General features: G+C 49.6%; 1 long non-coding RNA gene across 2 annotated transcripts in view; it reads right to left on the bottom strand.

Moving 5' to 3' along the window:
• The window catches only part of LOC140409616 (uncharacterized), a 39779-nt gene that overhangs the window by 1753 nt on the left and 16366 nt on the right, over positions 1-21660 (bottom strand). Inside the window, exon 2 of one of the 2 annotated variants that reach the window (XR_011940433.1) lies at positions 2016-2119. This is a non-coding gene — a long non-coding RNA (uncharacterized lncRNA). The remainder of the gene's footprint in view (positions 1-2015; positions 2120-21660) is intronic. The other variant, XR_011940432.1, reaches the window with a different exon arrangement.

The following is a 21660-nucleotide window of genomic DNA, read 5'->3' as shown; positions in this document are numbered from 1 at the left end:
TTTGGCCTTTATATTCCTACTACCATTGCTGCGATACCTATAAAATACATTAATGAAGGTGTGATTGATCACAGGCTTCGACACACAGAGGGACTTTGTAGGGATTTTTAAGGGACTAAAATGAGAAATGCAGAGGCATTTTGTGCGTAACATCCAAAGGGAGGGGCCATGGTGGCAGAAATATTGCCATTAGTGATGAGATAAGAATGAGGAGAGGATGAAGTTGATAAGAGGGATGCTAACAGTCTGGAGGAATATAGGGATTGGCTAGAAATAGAGTGGGACAAGGTCAAGGGCAAGAATGTTCAAATTGAGTTAATTGTGGGGAAGGAACAGCTGAATTGATGTTGACAGAAAGTGCATTGGTTTGATCGCAGCACCAGTTCGTCTTTTAGACAATCCTGCCTTGCTTTCTTTCTCACACCCAGCATTTACATAGAAGGGGATATCAGAGGCCTGTATATTTTACTTTACTAACTTAAATTCACTGCTTCCACTCATGAACCACACTAAAATCCTCCGTCCAGAAGCTAAAGAGCAATCCAAGCAGACAGTGAAGAAAATCACTGCTTTTTCACTCACCTGTCCTTTACCGCTGCTGCCTCAGACAGATGTCTAGAAAGCAGTAGCTGTGACTTCATAGAAAGCCAAAACCACATGGCAAGGCTTAAACACCCTCAGATCCTTTGATCTGCGAGGCTTCTATTCACTTCAAAGAGAAATAGCGTTTAGTAGGCTGCAATTAATTGACAGCCTCCACTCATCTGGATTGTTTATTTTCATTTCCCTTCACACTTCAATCCACCTCAAGTAGCCTACTGTGAACCTAACTGCAGTGTTTATAAATAACAAGCTATGATTGACAGCTCCTGACCACATCAAAAGCAATTTAAGTGCTTTCTGTTGAGAAAAATAATTTAACCCACCAGGGTGACTGACTTTGTTACGTGGGAGGCTCTGTTATGGGGGGCGATGGTCTCTGGTGTGGTGGGGGGGGTTCTGATATGGTGGGGGGTTCCCTGTAGTGGGGCTTCTCTGTTATGGAGGGGTGTCTGATATGGGGTGCCCCTGGTGGAATCTCTGAAATTGGTGGATCACTGTTACATGGGGGGGGTCACTGATATGGGGCCTCTGGGGGGACGGTCTCTGATATGGAGAGCTACCTGGTGGAGGTCTCTGGTTGGGGTCTCTGGGGGGGCAGTCTGGTAGGCAGGTCTGGTAGGGGGTCTGATGGGGGGTTTCAGGTCACTCTCATCCATTCGTGCTGTGTATGAAGGGGTGACTCAGCAATTCCCATGGTGGGGGGAATGATAATGCCCCTACTTCTCATGGGGAGTGCAGGATTAGCATTATGGGGGAGGGGGGGGGCCTGCCACTGGACCTTGCTATCGGGCCGCCTGTGCAAAATTGGGGCCTGATGGTGGTATTCGCCACAGAATCCCTTGTGAGCCCTGCCATGCATATATTTGCATGGCTGGGGAGAGTGAATTGCTTATGGGCGCCGGCCCTGGAACCAGCACAAATCAGAAGGGATTCAGTCCCAGCGGGAGACCAGAACCTTCCAAACGTGAAATCCAGCTCCTGATTTTGTGCAATGTGTAAAACTGGTGCTAGTGAATTGGCAGCCACTTTCGCAATTCTCCCAGTTTTTACTTCTACTACCGACAGCTCAGGGACTGCAGCGGTTCAAGATGGCAGCTCACCACCACCATGTTCTCAATGGCAAGTAGGGGTGGGTAATAAATGCAGGGTTAGCCAACCAAGCCCACATCCAATGAACAAATAAATAATAATAAAGATCAATCTGTAACAAACAATTTGTATTTCTGGCAGATGGGGACTACATCCTGAGAGATTCGATACGTAGGACCCTTTATTGAAAACCTTTTCATGTCGTCTTGGATGGTGTATTTCACAACTTGTTAAATATAACCAGCTGAATATAAATAATCATGTCCAACGTTAGTCAATTGGCTGTGTGCCCACTGGAATTTTCATCATAACTTTGAACTTACCAGTAAGTATGTCCTCTTACAATGCAGCGCTCCCACAGCGCCCTGGCGTATCAGCCTGGAATTCATGATAAAGTCTCTGTAGTGGGACTTGAATCCACAACCTGCTAACTGAGAAGGTAGAATGTTACCACTGAGTCACAGGTGACAGCCAAACGGCAATATATACACTTCATACCTCCACACACAGAGTTATTCTTATGGACAGTCGTGGTTCAAGAAGGCAGCTCACCACCACCTTCTCAAGGGCAGCAATCAATGTTGACCATACCAGCAAAGCCCACATCCCATGAAAGAATGAGAAAAAAACATAAACACAAACACACGCATAGACAAACATGCACAAATACAAACATACATTCACAAGGACACACAAAGGGTATGATTTAATTTTTGCAAAGGGGTCTTGCCCGCCAGCTGGAGAACCGCCCGGTGTCCCCTCTGCTGGCAGAGTATTAAGTGGTCAGGGTCGGCATTTTCCTGGGGTAAAGGACCCTGAGATTAGAAATCCCCATTACCATAAGCGCCACCGGGAGCGCTAGCAGTTGCCAGCAATTCACCCACAAGGCCCAGGACCATTGAGAGGCCCAAGGCCAAAGGCGAGTGAGGGCAGGATAGGGATGGTGAGGGGGAGAATCGCTGGATAGGATGGAGTAGGGATCAGAAGACAGAGCAGGGGGTCCACCTCCCTTCCTGATGTCTGGTCCCGCAATCAGGCAATGAGTGCCTTTCAATGAGGAACGAGGGACCCCCACCACCCCACAATAGACGCCTGCAATTTTACAATTTTCTGACTCCCCACTTAGACTCCACGCCCATTGCTGGTTGAATAAATCAGTGGCGGTATGTTGCTCTTAACATTAATTTTCTACGTGAGGGCCACGATTAGCATTTTTTAGTTCTTTCATGGGATATGTTCATTCGCTGGCAATTTGCTGCCCATCCCTAATTGCCCTTGAGAAGGTGGTGGTTAGCTGCCTTCTTGAACCGCTGCAGTCCGCGTGGTGTAGGTACACCCACAGTGCTGTGAGAGAGGGAATTCCAGGATTTTGCCCCAGTGACAGTGAAGGAACAGCGATATATTTCCAAGTCAGGATGGTGTGTGGTTTGGAGGGGAACCTCCAGGTGGTGCGGGTATTTCTGCCCCATTAGCCTTCCCAACTTAATTGGGTGGAGGGGGTAAAGTGACACCAATGGGTGTCCCGACCCAAACACTCCTACCCCCTGCCTCCAAATCCAGCGCCTGTGCGGAAATAAATTCTGCTCACTGTTTCCCAACGTTTATTCAACAACAATATACAATGGTACACAAAACGACAACAACTTGTATTTACCTTGTCTTTTAAATGTAGTAAAATGAGTCAAGGTCATTCACAAGTCTGTTTTCAAACAAAATTTAATGCTGAGTCAAATAAGCAGATATTAGGATAAACAACCAACACTTGGTCAAACAGGTAGGGAGAAATGCAAGCACCCTACTCTGTGCAAATTACTTTTGTGAGCCTTTGACATCACCGGCATTAATCTCGGCTCTATGCCTAATAGAAAAAATCCATTAACATATTGTTTGTAAACCCTAATCCTACATTTGGTACTTGCACAGATTTCTAAAGATAATATCAAGAAGGCATGTTCAAATATAATCAGCTGTGATTAAAGTTAGTGACATTTAATAGTTCCATCAATTTTTAATTTCACTACTTGCAAATCAGCTATATTACTTGGGCAGACTTTACCTTTCATGGGGTGTGTGCCTGGATAAGCAGCCGTGCACTGTGCTTCACTGGATATTTCCAATGAATACAGGCGATGGATTACATTTTTGCACAATTTTAAATGATCGATTCATGCTGTAAATTATGTGCTTCCTGATTGAAAATCCGGATATAAATAAGCAAATATGGGCAAGGGTCTCAGCAACTGTGTGTCAGACGTGTTCGAGGCAAACACATGGGTAACACATTATGACAAAATTTATCTCCATGCGATTTTTAAAATTGGATTTTGTCTTGATACCGGATGTTGATAAAAATAGTTACATTACAGCACCCAGACAGACACATATACGGAACTAGACACAGACAGGCACAAAAATAATAGCATATCGATTCAACACTGAAACTACCACATTACGGACATTTTCATCACATTCTGTGGATTTTTAGCATGATCACTTATTGAGAATTGGAATAGTTTTATGTAAATCGTCCTTGCAGTTAGATGTACAAAATCCTATCACAGTATTTCATAGAAGAGCAGAACAATTATCCTTGGTAATTTGACCTAATATTTATCCCAAACAAATATCGTGGTCATTATCTCATTACTGATTGTAGGACTTTGTTTTTTTTATCCTTTTATCCTTGGTTTTCGCTCGCTAGCTAGGCCAGAATTTTTAATGCTCAGCCCTAATTTCCCTAGAGAAGGTGGTGATAAGCTGCCTTCTTTAACCACTGCAACCCATGTTGTGCAGGTACACTCACAATGTTGTTAGGGAGGTCGTACTAGGATTTTGACCCAGTGACAGTGAAGGAACAATGATATATTGCCAAATCAGGATAATGTGTGACTTAGACGGGAACTTCAGTGGTGCTATTCCCATCCATTTGTTGCCCTCGTCCTTCTATAATAATAATAATATTTACTGTCACAAGTAGGCTTACATTAAGGCTGCAATGAAATTGCTGTGAAAATCCCCTAGTCACCACATTCCGGCGCCTGTCCTGGATTGGATTGGATTGGATTTGTTTATTGTCACGTGTACCGAGGTACAGTGAAAAGTATTTTTCTGCGAGCAGCTTAACAGATCGTTAAGTACATGGAAAGAAAAGGGAATAAAAGAAAATACATAATAGGGCAACACAAGTTTTCCAATGTAACTACATAAGCACCGGCATCGGATGAAGCATACAGGATGTAGTGTTAATGAGGTCAGTCCATAAGAGGGTCATTTCGGAGTCTGGTAACAGCGGGGAAGAAGCTGTTTTTGAGTCTGTTCGTGCGTGATCTCAGACTTCTGTATCTCCTGCCCGATGGAAGAAGTTGGAAGAGTGAGTTAGCCGTGTGGGAGGGGTCTTTGATTATCCTGCCTGCTTTCCCCAGGCAGCAGGAGGTGTAGATCGAGTCAATGGATGGGAGGCAGGTTTGTGTGATGGACTGGGCGGTGTTCACGACTCTCTAAAGTTTCTTGCGGTCCTGGGCCGAGCAGTTCCATACCAGGCTGTGATGCAGCCAGATAGGATATGGTGCATCTGTAAAGGTTGGTAAGAGTTAATGTGGACATGCCAAATTTCCTTAGTTTCCTGAGGAAGTATAGGCGCTGTTGTGGTTTCTTGGTGGTAGCGTCGATGTGGGTGGGCCAGGACAGATTTTTGGAGATGTGCACCCTTAGGAATTTGAAACTGCTAACCATCTCCACCTCAGCCCCGTTGATGCTGACTGGGGTGTGCACATTACTTTGCTTTCTGAAGTCAATGACCAGCTCTTTAGTTTTGCTGGCATTGAAGGAGAGATTGTTGTCGCTGCACCACTCCATTAGGTTCTCTATCTCCCTCCTGTATTCTGACTCATCGTCATTCTAGATCCGGTCCACTATGGTCGTATCGTCAGCAAACCTGTAGATGGAGTTGGAACCAAATTTTGCCACGCATTCGTGTGTCTACAGGGAGTAGAGTAGGGGGCTACGTACGTAGCCTTGCGATTTTGAGGACTATTGTGGAGAAGGTGATGTTGTTCATGCTTACTGATTGTGGTCTGTAGGTCAGAAAGTCGAGGATCCAGTTGCAGAGTGGGGAGCCAAGTCCTAGGTTTTGGAGCTTTGACATGAGCTTGGCTGGGATTATGGTGTTGAAGGCGGAGCTGTAGTCAATAAATGGGAGTCTAATGTAGGCGTCCTTGTTGTCAAGATGCTCTAGGAATGAGTGTAGGGCCAGGGAAATGGTGTCTGCTGTGGACCGGTTACAGCGATCTGCGAATTGCAGTGGATCAAGGTGTTCTGGGAGTATGGAGGTGATGTGCTTCATGACCAACCTCTCAAAGCACTTCATTACGACTGAAGTCAGGGCCACCGGACGGTAGTCATTGAGGCACGTTGCCTGGTTGTTTGGCACCGGTTTGATGGTGGTCTTTGAAGCAGGTGGGGACCTCGGAGTGGTTAAAGACACGTTAAAGATTTCCGCGAACGCATCTGCCAGCTGCTCCATGCAGGCTCTGAGTGCATGACCAGGGGTCCTGTCCAGGCCCGTCGCCTTCCGAGGGTTCACTTTCAGGAAGGCCGATCTGACTCCGGAAGCTGTGATGGTGGGTATGGGTGAATTATGGGCTGCTGGGGCACTCGCCAGCGGATTGTTGGTTTCCTGCTCGAACCGAGCATAGAATGCATTGAGTTCATTGGGGAGGGGTGCGCTGCTTCCGGAGATACTACTTGGCTTCGCTTTGTAGCCCGTTATGTTGTTTAGTCCTTGCCACAACCGCCGAGAGTCTGTGACTCTAGCTTGGTTTGATATTCTCTCTTGGCATCGCGGATGGCTTTGTGGAGGTCGTACCTGGATTTCTTATATAGGTCAGGGTCGGCTGACTTGAACGCCTCAGACCTGTCCTTCAGTAGGGAGTCAATCTCGCGATTGAGCCATGGTTTCCGGTTGGGGAACGTACGTACTGCTTTCTTTGGCACGCAGTGGTCCACACATTTGCTGATGAAGTCTGTGACAATGGTGGCATAATCATTTAAGTTGGTCGCTGAGTTCTTAAATATGGACCAGTCCACTGTCTCTAAGCAGTCACAAAAGAGCTTTTCTGTTTCCTCGGACCTGCACGACCTTCTTAGCTGGGTTCTCCCGCTTGAGTTTCTGTATGTATGCCGGGAGGAGGAGCAACATCTTATGGTCTGATTTCCCAAAGTGCGGTCGGGGGATGGAACGGTAGGCGCCCTTGATTTTTGAGTAGCAGTGGTCAAGAGTGTTGTCGCCCCTGGTGGGACAGGAGGTGTGCTGGTGGAATTTTGGCAGTACACTCTTGTACACAGTACACAGAGGGAGAATTCAGAATGTCCAATTTACCTAACAGCACGTCTTCCGGGACTTGAGGGAGGAAACCGGAGCACCCGGAGGAAACCCACGCAGACACGGGGAGAACACGCAGACTCCGCACAGACAGTGACCCAAGCCGGGAATCGTTCCTTCACTGTCACTGGGTCAAAATCCTGGAACTCCCTCCCTAACAACACTGAGTATCATTCAAATTCAAATTCCACATCCGTCATGGTGAGACCTGTGTTACCGGTCCGGCGACACCACTGTCTCCTCAGTCATCCATCTTCTTCTGAATGTTGTATGTCTCAGATTATTCTGATTAGGTGAGGAGGAGTCGAATGGCTCCCCTCTTTTCCCTCCTCCTGTTTGCCCAAAACATATATTTTCTTTTGAAAAGGATAAATTTGAAAAGGATACACATGCCTACTTAGTGAGTACTTACTTAGTGAGCACGCTATGATCATAAAAAAAACAACCAGACAGGTTTTCTTCAGTTAACAAAGAAAGAGATTAGCTTTATTACAATTAAATCAATCTCAGTAAAATGCACTTGACTTTCACACACACACAAATAGATTATAGAGTGGGGAGGGATATTCGAGCCTATAAAAATAAAAGGAATATACAGGGTGGAACTTTGAGCTTGCGTCTGCCACAGGCGTAAACGGCCACATGGGCACAAAATCCCCCGCCCCTCACTGGTGACATAACGGGTTTCTCACCCACTCATTTAAATACATTTTAATATTATTAACGGACTCCCCTGCCGCATGACCCCCCCCCCCTCCCCCCACCTCACTGAATATATATACCTCACAGACATCCGTTTACAGCAGCTTTAAAAGAACGGGATTCAGTTGAGGGATCCCACAGTGGTGCCAAGGTAAGTATAGACCCCGAGGGGAGAGGGACATGCCCGGGGTATGCCTAGACACTGCCCCTGGGCACAGGTTGGCACTGCCAGGTCTGGGCCATGAGGGGAGTGCCAGAGGCAGGACCTCTCAGCTGTCCCATTGTGGGGGGGGGGGGGGGGGAGATTCCCTTTATGTGTGATGTGGAGGAGATGAAGGGGGGGGGGGGTGCTATGATTGTCCAGTGCCTGTGAAGGGGCAGGGGAAATTACCCATTTTGGCAAGGAGAAGGAGGCACGGTGGTGCAGTGGTTAGCACTGCTGCCTCACGGCACTGAGGTCCCGGGTTCGATCCCAGCCCCGGGTCACTGTCCATGTGGAGTTTGCACATTCTCCTCATGTCTGCGTGGGTCTCATCCCCACAACACAAAGATGTGCAGGGTAGGTGTATTAGCCACGCTAAATTGCCCCTTAAAATAAATAATTGGGTACTCTAAATTTATTTTAAAAATAAATAAATTTTGGCAAGGAGAATAAAAAAGAACTATATTATAAGACCATAAGACATAGGAGTGGAAGTAAGGCCATTCGGCCCATCGGGTCCACTCCACCATTCAATCATGGCTGATTTCAACTCCATTTACCCGCTCTCTCTCCATAGCCCTTAATTCCTCGAGAAATCAAGAATTTATCAACTTCTGTCTTAAAGACACTCAACGTCCCGGCCTCCACCGCCCTCTGTGGCAATGAATTCCACAGACCCACCACTCTCTGGCTGAAGAAATTTCTCCTCATCTCTGTTCTAAAGTGACTCCCTTTTATTCTAAGGCTGTGCCCCCGGGTCCTAGTCTCCCCTGCTAATGGAAACAACTTCCCTACATCCACCCTATCTAAGCCATTCATTATCTTGTAAGTTTCTATTAGATCTCCCCTCAACCTCCTAAACTCCAATGAATATAATCCCAGGATCCTCAGATCCTCGTATGTTAGGCCTACCATTCCTGGGATCATCCGTGTGAATCTCCGCTGGACCCGCTCCAGTGCCAGTGTGTCCTTCCTGAGGTGTGGGGCCCAAAATTGCTCACAGCATTACCAAAGGAGTTTATCAAAGGAGTGATTAGTCTTGTTAATTGTGAGAGCACTTAATGCCCCTGAACTCTCAAGTGCCTCCTCGAAGGCACAGGTGCCCTGTCTGAGAGGATGATTACTGGACTGGATGTCCTGAAACCTTTGATGCCTGAACAGTGTGCCTGTACTCTAGGAACATCAGCACCATAGAGGCAGCTGCCAACAATAGAACACTAAAGAGCAGGGCTTCAACACAGAAGACAATCCCGCGGCTAAAGGGGAAGTGGCTGGATGAGCGGAGGGCAGCTGAGCACAGCCTCCGTAATGTTGCTGGCAGAGGTCTGGGGTCGAGGGGCTCCTGATGTGTCTGGGAGTGTGTGCAAACCAAAGTTTGCCAGCACAACTGTCTTGCTGGCTGGCAATCTGAGAGAAGGCAGCACAGTTATGGTAAGAGTGGGGGAGCCTTGGGAGATATGAGGGCCCTGGGATGGAAGACCTAACTGATTGTTGGTCTCTCTCTTTTTCCAATTCTTTCCAGGGAAAACAATATTTGCTGATGTGAATCCCGAGGAGTTGGCTCTCGTTGTGCTTGTTGCAGCCGAGACGGGCAGACGCCGAAGAAGACTGTCATAATATGCACCCATGCACATCATGAGGTAAAAGCAGGCAGTGACAGCACCCCAGGTGAGCCAATCAACATACAGGACAGAACACAACCAATCACCAGACAGAACACCAGAGGGGTGCTTCCAACTATAAAACACACGAGGCATCAGCACTCCGCCTCTTTCCACTGGTGACAACTGTAGTGACAGTCAGGGTGTACATATCAGTCAGCACCTTCTACACGTGGATCAGAGCTAGCCTGGCCTAGATAGTTAGAGTTAGTTTACTTAGAGTAGTAGAGAGTCAACCCACAGCCAGCTGTGTGCATTGTTACAGAAGTTCAATAAATCATATTGAACCAACGCCTACATTTGGTGTATGCTTTATAGTCTATCTGCATCGTGTTGCAGTCCGTGTTACCCCAGGGTGAATAACACGACATGATACCAGGAGTCTACTTCATCTAAGTAATTTACCTTCAAAAGTTCACTGACGACCAGCGGCATGGAGAAGATCCAGGCACCTTGGCGCCAACTGGCGGGTCTTCAGGCAGAAATTCAGTCTATACATTGAGTCCTTGGGCCTCGAAAACGCGTCCGGTGCCAGAAAAATCGCGCTTCTCCTATCGACTGTGGGGGACCAGGCCATCCAAATCTTCAATTCGCTCACTTTTGCCGACGGTGACGACAAGACCAAGTTCCAGACCGTGATAGCCAAATTCGACAGTCACTGTGAAGTCGAAACGAACGAGAGCTTCGAGCGCTATGTCTTCCAGCAATGCCTTCAGGGTAAGGATGAGCCTTTCCAATCTTTTCTCACTCATCTCCGCATTGTCGCGCAATCCTGCAACTACGGTGACACAGCTGATTCCCTCATCAGGGATCAGATCGTGTTTGGGGTCCACTCCGACACACTGCGGGAGCAGCTCCTAAAAATAAAAAACATGACCCTGCCAGTAGCCATCGAGACGTGCAAAGTCCATGAACAGGCGAAACGTCGCTACTCCCGCCTTAAATCGGTAGAGCAGGACCAACCTGTCTCCCACGAGGCTGAGAGTGTACAGGCCATCGCCCGAATGCGGCGCCTTAGCATCGATGAAGGCGGACATTTTGCACGCTTTTCCCGGGGTCCCACGCATGCGCACCACGGATAGGAGAACGAAGCGGCCGAAGACCACACTGCGCAGGTGCGAGCGGCGGCTGACCGCACTGCGCATGTGCGACGACGCACGGAGCGTTACGACGTCAACGTGATGACGTGCCTGAACTGTGGCACCGCCCATTTAAAGCGGCAATGCCCTGCAAGAGGCAGGCGATGTCTAAATTGTCGGAAGCCTGGCCATTATGCAGCCTTGTGCAGGTCTCCACCTCCGATCGTGGGCCAGCGATCCCAGTTCCAGCGCAAACGCGTTCGAAGTGTGCAGCAAGGGGTGCTGGATTCGGAACCTGATACCGCCACGGATCCAGAGGACGACTGTTCTGGCCATTCATTTACCTGACCTGGATCGCCTTCCAGTGCTGCAAAAGATGCAGCAAATCAGAAAGCAGCAAGCAAAAGCTGACATACGATGCTCATGCTACTGATTTGCCTGTGCTCTCTCCAACGGATGCTGTTCGCATCAAGTTGCCTGGTGGAGGCTGGTCGGCACCAACTGTGGTTGTTTGACAGGCTGCTCCCAGGTTGTTTGTGGTTCGCATGGCTGATGAATCAGACGGTGAGGGAGTCAGGCATGGCAAGATTCATGTGGGGGCTTCTTTTTTGCACTCAGTGCGGGTAAATACAGGTCGCGATCTCGCCATTAGAGCCTGTGCAAAACAGCCCTCCCAAACCCGCCCAAAATGACACTCAGGATGCAATTCTCCCAAAAGGATAAGGCTCTGGTCAGACCTCATTTGGAATATTGTGAGCAGTTTTGGGCCCCGTATCAAAGGAAGGATGTGCTGGCCTTGGAAAAGGTCCAGAGGAGGTTCACAAGAATGATCCCTGGAATGAAGAACTTGTCGGATGAGGAACAGTTGAGGACTCTGGGTCTGTACTCGTTGGAGTTTAGATAGATAAGGTTTTTTTAAATTGAAACTTACAGGATACTATGAGGCCTGGATAGAGTGGACGTGGAGAGGATGTTTCCACTTGTAGGAAAAATTAGAACCAGAGGACACAAACTCAGACTAAAGGGACGATCCTTTAAAGCAGAAATGAGGAGGAATTTCTTCAGCCAGAGAGTGGTGAATGTAGCCACCTGAGTTGGCCAAGTCCTGATTTAAAATGGCGAACGGCAAAGGCTGAAGGGAAATTCAGCCAACACAGGCAGAAACCAACAGGTGCAGGTTTACTGTGTATTTAACTCTGCAAAGGCCCAGACAGCATCGATACTAGCAGCCATCTGCATAATAATGTAGCAACCATCTACATACTAATAAGCAATGCCCGGGAACAATAGCAACATTTGGGACAAACAAAACTAAGCCAGACTCCCTGGCGCCAGCAGGAGCCAACACAAAAGAGGTTAACGGACACCTCAAGACCGCCCATCGATCAGGGAACCGCTCCAGTATTGGAGAAATCGAACCAAGCGATTGGAACGAAGTCCAATCACCTAGAACCAGGTACAGGGTCCGCCCCGAAAGGCGGGAAGCCCCTGGGGACTATAAAGTTAAGCCCCAAGTTCAAATTGTTCTTCTTGACCGGGTCACCCAGTAACGCGAACCAATATTGACCGTGACCGGTTCAACGGCCGCAGAGAGATCGTAAGTCTTAAGTCAACGCTCGCTACGAGATAGGCGCTCCTAGCTATCAATCCGTACCAACTTCGAATCCCGCAGACTCAGAACCCGAACGAAAGGCCATTTGTTCCCCTGACCTGGTGGGCCAGTCCGAAGCTAAGTATAGGCCTGTTAGTTGTAGAAGTAGCTTAGACGTAGAATTTGTGCATGAGTAGCGATTACTGTGTATAATAAATGTGCTTTGATTTAAATCTTACTAATCGGTGTATTGAGTTATTGGTCATTACTCGAACTTGAACCTCGTGGCGGTATCATAAAGATGAAATGAAATGAAAAATAAAAATCACTTATTGTCACAAGTAGGCTTCAATGAAGTGACTGTGAAAAGCCCCTAGTCGCCACATTCCGGCGCCTGTTCAGGGAGGCTGTTACGGGAATTGAACCGTGCTGCTGGATTGCCTTGGTCTGCTTTCAAAGCCAGCGATTTAGCCCAGTGCTAAACAGCCTCTGTTTGTGATTCCTGGCGACTCAAGAGCAAAGGTTATAAAACAGAGCCAAGTGAACCAACCAAAAGTTAGCAACATATTACTGGCAACATTCTGACAGGACCCGAACTAGAAGTGGTTTAACCACTCCGGGAGAACCCAAAAATTTGAATTAGAGATCCAATTGGGAACTGAAAACCACAAGTGTTCAAGCAGTTCTGACCAATCCTCATAATTCGGAAGTGTGTGTATGCATGCATAACTAACAGGGCTATAAGGTAAACTGATAGATTTTTTGTTGCGACAAAACTGTCGGGAGTCTGTACTTCGGAAATTAGCGAAAGCCGTACCCGTATTTACTTTTTTTTTATAAATGTTTTATTGAAAATTTTTTCCCAAACAACAATTTTTCCCCTCTTACAAAGCAAACGCAACAATAACAATACAGAAATTTTAAACAATACACAAGTAACAAAACCCCTTTATCTTTGACCTAAACTAAACCCCCCCTCCCCCCCCCCCCCCCCCCTCCCCCTGGGTTGCTGCTGCTGGTCATCTGTCTTCCCTCTAACGTTCCCCTAGGTAGTCGAGAAATGGCTGCCACCGCCTGGTGAACCCTTGAGCCGATCCTCTCAGGGCAAACTTTATCTGCTCCAGTTTAATGAACCCCGCCATATCATTTACCCAGGCCTCCAGTCCGGGGGGTTTCGCCTCCTTCCACATGAGTAGGATCCTGCGCCGGGCTACTAGGGACGCAAAGGCCACAACGTCGGCCTCTTTCGCCTCCTGCACTCCCGGCTCTTCCGCAACTCCAAATAGAGCTAACCCCCAGCCTGGTTTGACCCGGGCCTTCACCACCCGCGAAATCACTCCCGTCACTCCCTTCCAATACCCTTCCAGTGCCGGGCATGCCCAAAACATATGTGCGTGGTTTGCCGGGCTCCCGCCACACCTCCCACATTTGTCCTCCACTCCAAAGAACCTGCTCAATCTTGCTCCCGTTATGTGTGCTCTATGTAGCACCTTAAATTGAATCAGGCTAAGCCTGGCGCATGAGGAAGAGGAATTTACCCTGCTTAGGGCATCAGCCCACATACCCTCCTCTATCTCCTCCCCTAGTTCTTCTTCCCACTTTCCTTTTAGTTCGCCCACCGACTCCTCCCCCTCTTCCCTCATCTCTCGGTAAATCTCTGACACCTTGCCCTCTCCGACCCACACCCCTGAAAGCACCCTGTCCTGTATCCCCTGTGTCGGGAGCAATGGAAATTCCCTCACCTGTTGTCTAGTAAATGCCCTCACCTGCATATATCTCAAGAAATTTCCCCGGGGCAACTTATACTTTTCCTCCAATGCTCCCAAGCTCGCAAAAGTCCCATCTATAAATAAATCTCCCACCCTCCTAATTCCCAACTGGAACCAGCTCTGAAATCCTCCATCCATTCTTCCTGGGGCGAACCTATGGTTGTTCCTGATTGGGGACCCCACCAGGGCTCCCCGCACCCCTCTCTGTCGCCTCCACTGTCCCCAGATATTCAATGTTGCCGCCACCACCGGGTTCGTGGTAAACTTTTTAGGTGAGATCGGTAGCGGCGCCGTCACCAGCGCCTCTAAACTCGTCCCTTTACAGGACTTTCTCTCCAGTCTTTCCCACGCCGCTCCCTCACCCTCCATCATCCATTTACGTATCATTGCCACATTGGCGGCCCAATAGTAATCGCCCAAGTTCGGTAGTGCCAATCCTCCTCTGTCCCTACTACGCTGAAGGAACCCCCTCCTTACTCTCGGAACTTTCCCTGCCCACACGAAGCTCGTGATGCTCCTGTCTATTTTATTAAAAAAGGTCTTAGTGATTAGTATAGGGAGACATTGAAATACAAATAAGAACCTCGGGAGGACCATCATCTTAATTGCTTGCACCCTGCCCGCCAGCGATAGAGGCTGCATGTCCCACCTCTTGAAGTCCTCCTCCATTTGTTCTACCAACCGTGTCAGATTAAGTCTGTGCAAGGTTCCCCAGCTCCTAGCGATCTGAATCCCCAGGTATCGGAAGTTTCTTTCCACTTTCCTTAGAGGCAAGCCTTCTATCTCTCTACTCTGGTCCCCTGGATGTATCACAAATAATTCACTCTTTCCCATGTTTAGCCTATACCCCGAGAAATCCCCGAACCCCCTCAAAATTCGCATAACCTCTATCATTCCCCCCGCTGGGTCCGACACGTATAACAATAGGTCATCCGCATATAACGAGACTCGGTGTTCTTCTCCCCCTCTAATCACCCCTCTCCATTTCCTGGAGTCTCTCAACGCCATGGCCAGAGGTTCAATTGCCAACGCGAACAACAATGGAGACAGCGGGCATCCCTGTCTTGTTCCCCTATATAGTCGGAAATACTCCGATCTATGTCGACCTGTAACTACGCTTGCCGTTGGAGCCCCATAAAGAAGTCTAACCCAGCTAATAAACCCGTTCCCAAACCCAAACCTCCTTAACACTTCCCATAAATACTCCCACTCCACCCTATCAAATGCCTTCTCTGCGTCCATTGCCGCCACTATCTCTGCCTCCCCCTCCACTGGGGGCATCATTATCACCCCTAATAGTCGTCGCACGTTAACATTCAGTTGTCTCCCTTTTACGAACCCTGTCTGATCTTCGTGCACCACCCCCGGGACACAGTCCTCTATCCTCGATGCCAGCACCTTTGCCAACAATTTGGCGTCCACGTTCAACAATGAAATGGGTCTATAGGACCCGCACTGCAACGGATCTTTATCCCTCTTCAAAATTAACGATATTGTCGCCTCCGACATCGTCGGGGGTAGAGTCCCCCCTTTCCTGGCCTCATTGAACGTCCTCACCATCAACGGGGCCAACAAGTCCACATATTTTCTGTAATACTCCACCGGGAACCCGTCTGGTCCTGGGGCCTTCCCTGCTTGCATGCTTCCCAGTCCCTTAATAACCTCGTCCACCCCAATCGGTGCCCCCAGTCCTACCACCCCCCGCTCCTCCACTTTCGGGAACCTCAATTGGTCCAGGAACTGCCGCATCCCCTCCTCTCCCTCTGGGGGTTGAGACCTATACAGTTCCTCATAGAAGGTCTTGAACACCTCATTTATCTTTCCTGCCCTTCGCACCGTGTCTCCCCTTTCGTCTCTAATTCCTCCTATTTCCCTCGCTGCTGCCCTCTTTCGCAATTGATGAGCCAACAGGCGACTCGCCTTTTCCCCATATTCATACCTCCTCCCCTGTGCCTTCCTCCACAGTACCTCCGCCTTTCTGGTGGTCAGAAGGTCAAATTCCGTCTGGAGTCGTCTCCTCTCCCTGTACAATTCCTCCTCCGGGGTCTCTGCAAATTCCCTATCCACCCTTAAAATCTCCCCCAGTAATCTTTCCCTTTCCTTGGCCTCTGTTTTCCTTTTGTGGGCCCCAATGGAGATCAGCTCTCCTCTGACCACCGCTTTTAGTGCTTCCCATACCACTCCCACAGGGACCTCGCCGTCGTCATTGACCTCCAGGTATCTCTCAATACACCCCCGCACTCTTGCACACACTCCCTCATCCGCCATCAGTCCCACATCTAATCGCCAGAGTGTTCTCTGCTCCCTTTCCTCTCCTAATTCCAGGTCCACCCAATGTGGGGCATGATCCGAAACCGCTATGGCTGAGTACTCAGCTTCTTCCACCCTAGAGATCAACGACCTTCCCAAAACAAAAAAATCTATCCGGGAGTACACTTTATGGACATGGGAGAAGAAGGAATACTCCCTCGCCCTAGGTCTAAGAAATCGCCATGGATCCACTCCCCCCATTTGGTCCATAAACCCCTTAAGTACCTTGGCCGCTGCCGGCCTTCTTCCGGTCCTTGAGCTGGATCTATCTAGCCCCGGGTCCAGCACCGTATTAAAGTCCCCTCCTAAAATCAAGTTTCCTACCTCCAGGTCCGGTATACGCCCCAGCATCCGTCTCATAAATCCCGCATCGTCCCAGTTTGGGGCATACACGTTAACCAACACGACCTCCATTCCCTCCAGCCTGCCACTCACCATTACATATCTACCTCCGCTATCTGCTACGATGTTCTTTGCTTCAAATGCGACCTGTTTCCCCACCAAAATGGCCACCCCTCTATTCTTTGCGTCCAGTCCTGAGTGGAACACCTGTCCCACCCATCCTTTCCTTAGCCTAACTTGGTCCGCCACCTTTAGGTGCGTCTCTTGGAGCATAACCACGTCTGCCCTTAGTCCTTTCAAATGCGCGAGCACTCGGGCCCTTTTTATCGGTCCGTTCAGGCCTCTCACGTTCCACGTGATCAGCCTCACTAGGGGGCTACCTGCCCCCCTCCCGTGTCGACTAGCCATTACCTTCTCTAGGCCAGTCCCATATCCCGCCTCCGCGCTCCCGCTCGCTCCCCCAGCGTCGCACACCATCCCCGCCCACCCACTCTTTAGCCATTTCCTTTTGGATTTCCGCAGCAGCAACCCAGTTGTCCCCCCCCCCCCTTCTCCCTCCCTCCTCCCCTCCCCGCTAGATCTCTTTCTAGCTTGATTGCTCCCCCCATATTACTTCCGTAAGTCAGCTGACTTCAACTGACCCCGGCTACTCCTGCTCACTCCTCGACCTCCCCATGTGGGGAACTCCCATCCGCCTTGCGCCTGTCTTTTCGCCTTATTCTTTCTGGTGCGGGAACATCCCTTTACCTGACCCGCCTCTTATGGCGCAGCTCCCTTTCCCCTCCCCCTCCCCTTCCCCATTCTCCAACTATGTCCCGTCTTTCCCCCCTCACCGGCGCCCACATTTCCCCAATGTCTCCCCCCTTCCCTGTTTACTTCTCAATTAACTTCCACCGTAACATTAACAATAACATTTCCTGCAGCATCAGTCCCTCAGTTCCGATCCAATTTCTCTTCTTTGATGAAGGTCCATGCTTCCTCCGCCGTCTCGAAATAATGGTGTCTCTCCTGATACGTGACCCATAGTCTTGCCGGCTGCAGCATCCCGAACTTCACCTTCCTTTTATGCAACACCTCTTTGGCTCGGTTGAAGCTCGCCCTCCTTCTCGCCACCTCCGCACTCCAATCCTGGTATACCCGTACCACTGCATTCTCCCATCTGCTACTCCGCACCTTTTTAGCCCATCTCAGGACCTCTTCTCTATCCTTAAGGCGGTAAAATCGCACGATTATCGCCCTGGGTGGTTCTCCCGCTTTTGGTCTTCTCGCCGGAATCCGATTTGCCCACTCCACCTCCAAGGGGCCCGTAGGGGCCTCAGCACCCATCAGTGAGCTCAGCATCGTACTTGCGTACGCTCCACAGTCCACTCCTTCCACACCCTCAGGGAGACCCAGTATCCGAAGGTTCTTCCTTCGCGCTCCATTTTCTAGGGCTTCGATCCTTTCAGTACACTTTTTATGAAGTGCCTCGTGCGTCTGTGTCTTAACCGCCAGGCCCAGGATCTCGTCCTCAATATCTGTCACCTTCTGCTCCACCACACGGAGCTCTGTCTCCTGGGTCTTTAATGTCTCCTTGAGCCCCTCAATTGCCTGTAGCAACGGGGTCAGCACCTCCCTCTTCAGCAGCTCCACGCACCGTCTCACAATTTCATGCTCAGGCCCCCATGTCGCCTGCGCTTTCTCCGCCGCCATCTTGTACTTCTCTCTTTCTGACCCTTTGGTCGACGATTCCTCGCGCTGCAGCCGCCGCCGCCGGTTTTTTCCTCCTTCGTTTGGGGGGGACTCCCTTCTCACACGCCCCACACCGGGTTGCGTCGTCGAAAAATTCCCCGTTGAGGCTCTTAAAAGAGCCCGAAGGTCCGTCGGAGCTGGAGCCGCCGAAGCGTGCGGCTAGCTAGGCATCACCGCAACCGGAAGTCCCTTCAGTGGCCTTGATGAGGTCTTTTCACAGTTGTTCCCTCTGCTGCTAGAATTCACCTTTGATACAGGCCCTCAGGTCAGCTTGCAGCTTTAAGCTTGCCCTTCCCCCGCCTGCATGCTGGAAGAGGCCCTGTTTATCCTGTAGTTGCAGCCAAATCTTTCACTGTTTCTGCGTGTGTCTGGCAACCAAGAGACATACCCTTCCTGGGGGACACTGTCGGGGGAATATTGCCGCCTTCTTCCCACACCGGGAAATGTCAAACAAATGCCGTGGGGGCCCTGTAAAAGAGCCCAAAAGTCCGTTCCAAGCAGGAGCTGCCGAATATGCGACCTAGCTCTGCATAGCCGCACCCGGAAGTCGCCCGTACCCGTATTTACAGCACCGCCTTAGCTCCCCTGTTCCAAATTTAAAAGAAGCATTCGGATAAGAAAGATGGCAATGCAGGCAATGCAGTGCCTCATGAACCCAGAGGAATTTGCAGTTGCAGCGACCAGCAGCAGTAGAGTAGGACAATGTCCCGTATGGGAGGAAGAAATCAGTAAGTACCTCAAAGGGAAAGGATTGCCCCTTTGGAGCGAATTCTGTAACAACGAGGAAACAGGTCCCGGGAGTATAGGACATACTTGGTGGGAGAACCTGAGCGAGATCCACAAGAAGAGCTTAGGGAAAGCTCGCAAGCCAATGGCAATCGTGTCCTGCTTGGCACAGTTGCGAGGCACAGAGGAGGTCATTAGGACGCTCTGGAAAGAGGTAGAAGGCATACATCGAATGAGCAAGGTCGATGTAAGTGAGGTAGAAAGAGAGAACTTAGAGTTAAGGAGGAAGTTGGCAGCAAATGACGGAGAGGTGGATGATGCCAAAAGGGCACACCAGTCTTGTCTGGCGCATTTAAGCAGCTTCCAGTCCCAGTATGAAAAGGCCTATCAGGACACGCAACGTGCAGTCCTGGTACGAGAAGAAATTGAGAAGCAGGTTGAGACATTGCAGAGGCAGTGTAGTCACCTGAAGGCAGCATTACGAGCACTCCATGCTGCCACCACGGAGCAAAGACAAAGCTCACTAGACCACGCAAAGTGCCGGAAGCAGATTGCAGAGCTGCAATCGCTGCTTTCAGTCCAAAAAGGATTCCAGGAAACCTTCAGAGCAAAATTAGATGAGGAAGATGGCCCTAATTGGGAAGAGTTAAACGAGACAGCGCAGAGATATGTTCAGGGAACATGTGCGCAGGGAAAATCACAGAAGAGGAAAGCGCCCCAACCCCCCACAGAGCAGATAGTTCAGGCTCCAGTGAACCCAGTAACCACCCACCGCACAGCCACATCGGACGACACAGAATTTTTGTATACCACCCCCTTAACAGTGACCCAATTACGGGTCGCGTGCGATAAAATCAAACCGTTCCTCCCCACCTCAGACCCCCACCATTTCTTTGTCAGAGTAAAGCAGCAGGCGACCATGTATGGCCTGGATGAGCGAGAGCATGTAAAGCTCACAGTTTTGAGTCGAGACCCTTCAGTCGCAGCAGCCCTTCCCGACCCACAGAATGTAGGAGGAGGCATCCTTGCAGAAATGCATACCGCGGTCCTAGACACGATCGGGTGTAACCGGGGTGACCCCGTAGATGGCCTCAATAAATGCAGGCAAAAGAAAACCGAGCACCCCACAGCGTTTGCTGGACGCCTGTGGATCCACATTGCAGCAGTTTTTGGAGACTTAGACCGCGCCCATTTGTCCCCAGACAACATGGCCAAATGGACCCGCACCCTTATCTCCCATGCCACAGAAACAGGAGGCTCATACTGAAAAATGGCTAGTAAAAAGATTGTCCCGCGCCTGGGAGCAGTCTGTACAAAACAAACCCGCAGTTAAAAATCCCGAAGAAAAGCAGGCCGATGCAGATATACAGGCAGTTAAAACACACCAGAACTCCGCATGGGTAAATGAAGGAAAGAACAGCCCCCCACAAAAGTCACAGGAATGTTACAACTGTGGACAATTGGGACACTTTGCAAGGGAATGCAATGCCCCACGAAAGCCAGAGAGAGCCCAGCAGATGGGCACTCTAAGTAAGAATAAGACAGAGCCCATTCATAGTGTTAGCACCCGTTCAGATCAGACGGACCTCACCGGAACGGACTGACGGTGTTCGGGCTCCCCCAGTTGGGTCTGCGACACCCTTTGGGATAGGTCCTGACGACCGGTAGTTGCAGCAAAAATTCGGGGACAGCCCATCGAGTTTCTCTGGGACACAGGAGGGTCCCGCACCACAATAAATTCCTCCACCATGTTCCAAAAGGACACGTGGCCCACTACAGCCACTATCACCCTCAGCGGCTTTACAGGCCACTCACAGCAGGGACACATCACAGCCCCTGTACCCATTCAAATTGGCAACATCACCACCAAGCACCCCGTAGTTTTAGTTGACCTGCCCCACACAGCAGAACACATTCTTGGAATAGACTTCATGAATTCCCACAATTTATCATTTGATCCAGTCAACCAATGTGTCTGGAAAAATGCAAAGTCTGCAAGAGCCCCCGCAACGCTCACATAGGTGAATACGCCAACAAAATCAACGCAGTAGGCGAATTTTGGTTTAACCCGGCCACGCTTTGCACGGACAAGCAGGTGAGGGCAGTTTTACAGAAGCACAGGACAGCATTCGCGACCCACAAACACGACTGTGGACGGATGGCTGGTTCCGTACAAATCACAGGACCTGACCCAAGACCCCAAAAACAGTATGGATTTCCCCAAGAGGCAGAGGGAGAAATCGCAAAAGTAATCGACAGCTTATTATATATAGCAGGGCGTACTTAGATCAGTAGCCTCCAGTAATAATGCCCCGATTTGGCCAGTGAGAAAGCCCGATGGATCATGGCGACTGACCATCGATTACTGGGAACTCAACAAAATCACCCCCGCAGCAGCCCCCACAGTAGCCACAAGTCCCGAGACCATGCTCAAGCAGGGACTCAATTCCCGAGACTTTACGGTTTTGGACATCA

The sequence above is a fragment of the Scyliorhinus torazame genome, chromosome 3 (assembly GCF_047496885.1).
Source record: "Scyliorhinus torazame isolate Kashiwa2021f chromosome 3, sScyTor2.1, whole genome shotgun sequence".
Taxonomy (NCBI): domain Eukaryota; kingdom Metazoa; phylum Chordata; class Chondrichthyes; order Carcharhiniformes; family Scyliorhinidae; genus Scyliorhinus; species Scyliorhinus torazame.
This window is presented reverse-complemented; position numbering and strand designations above follow the sequence as displayed.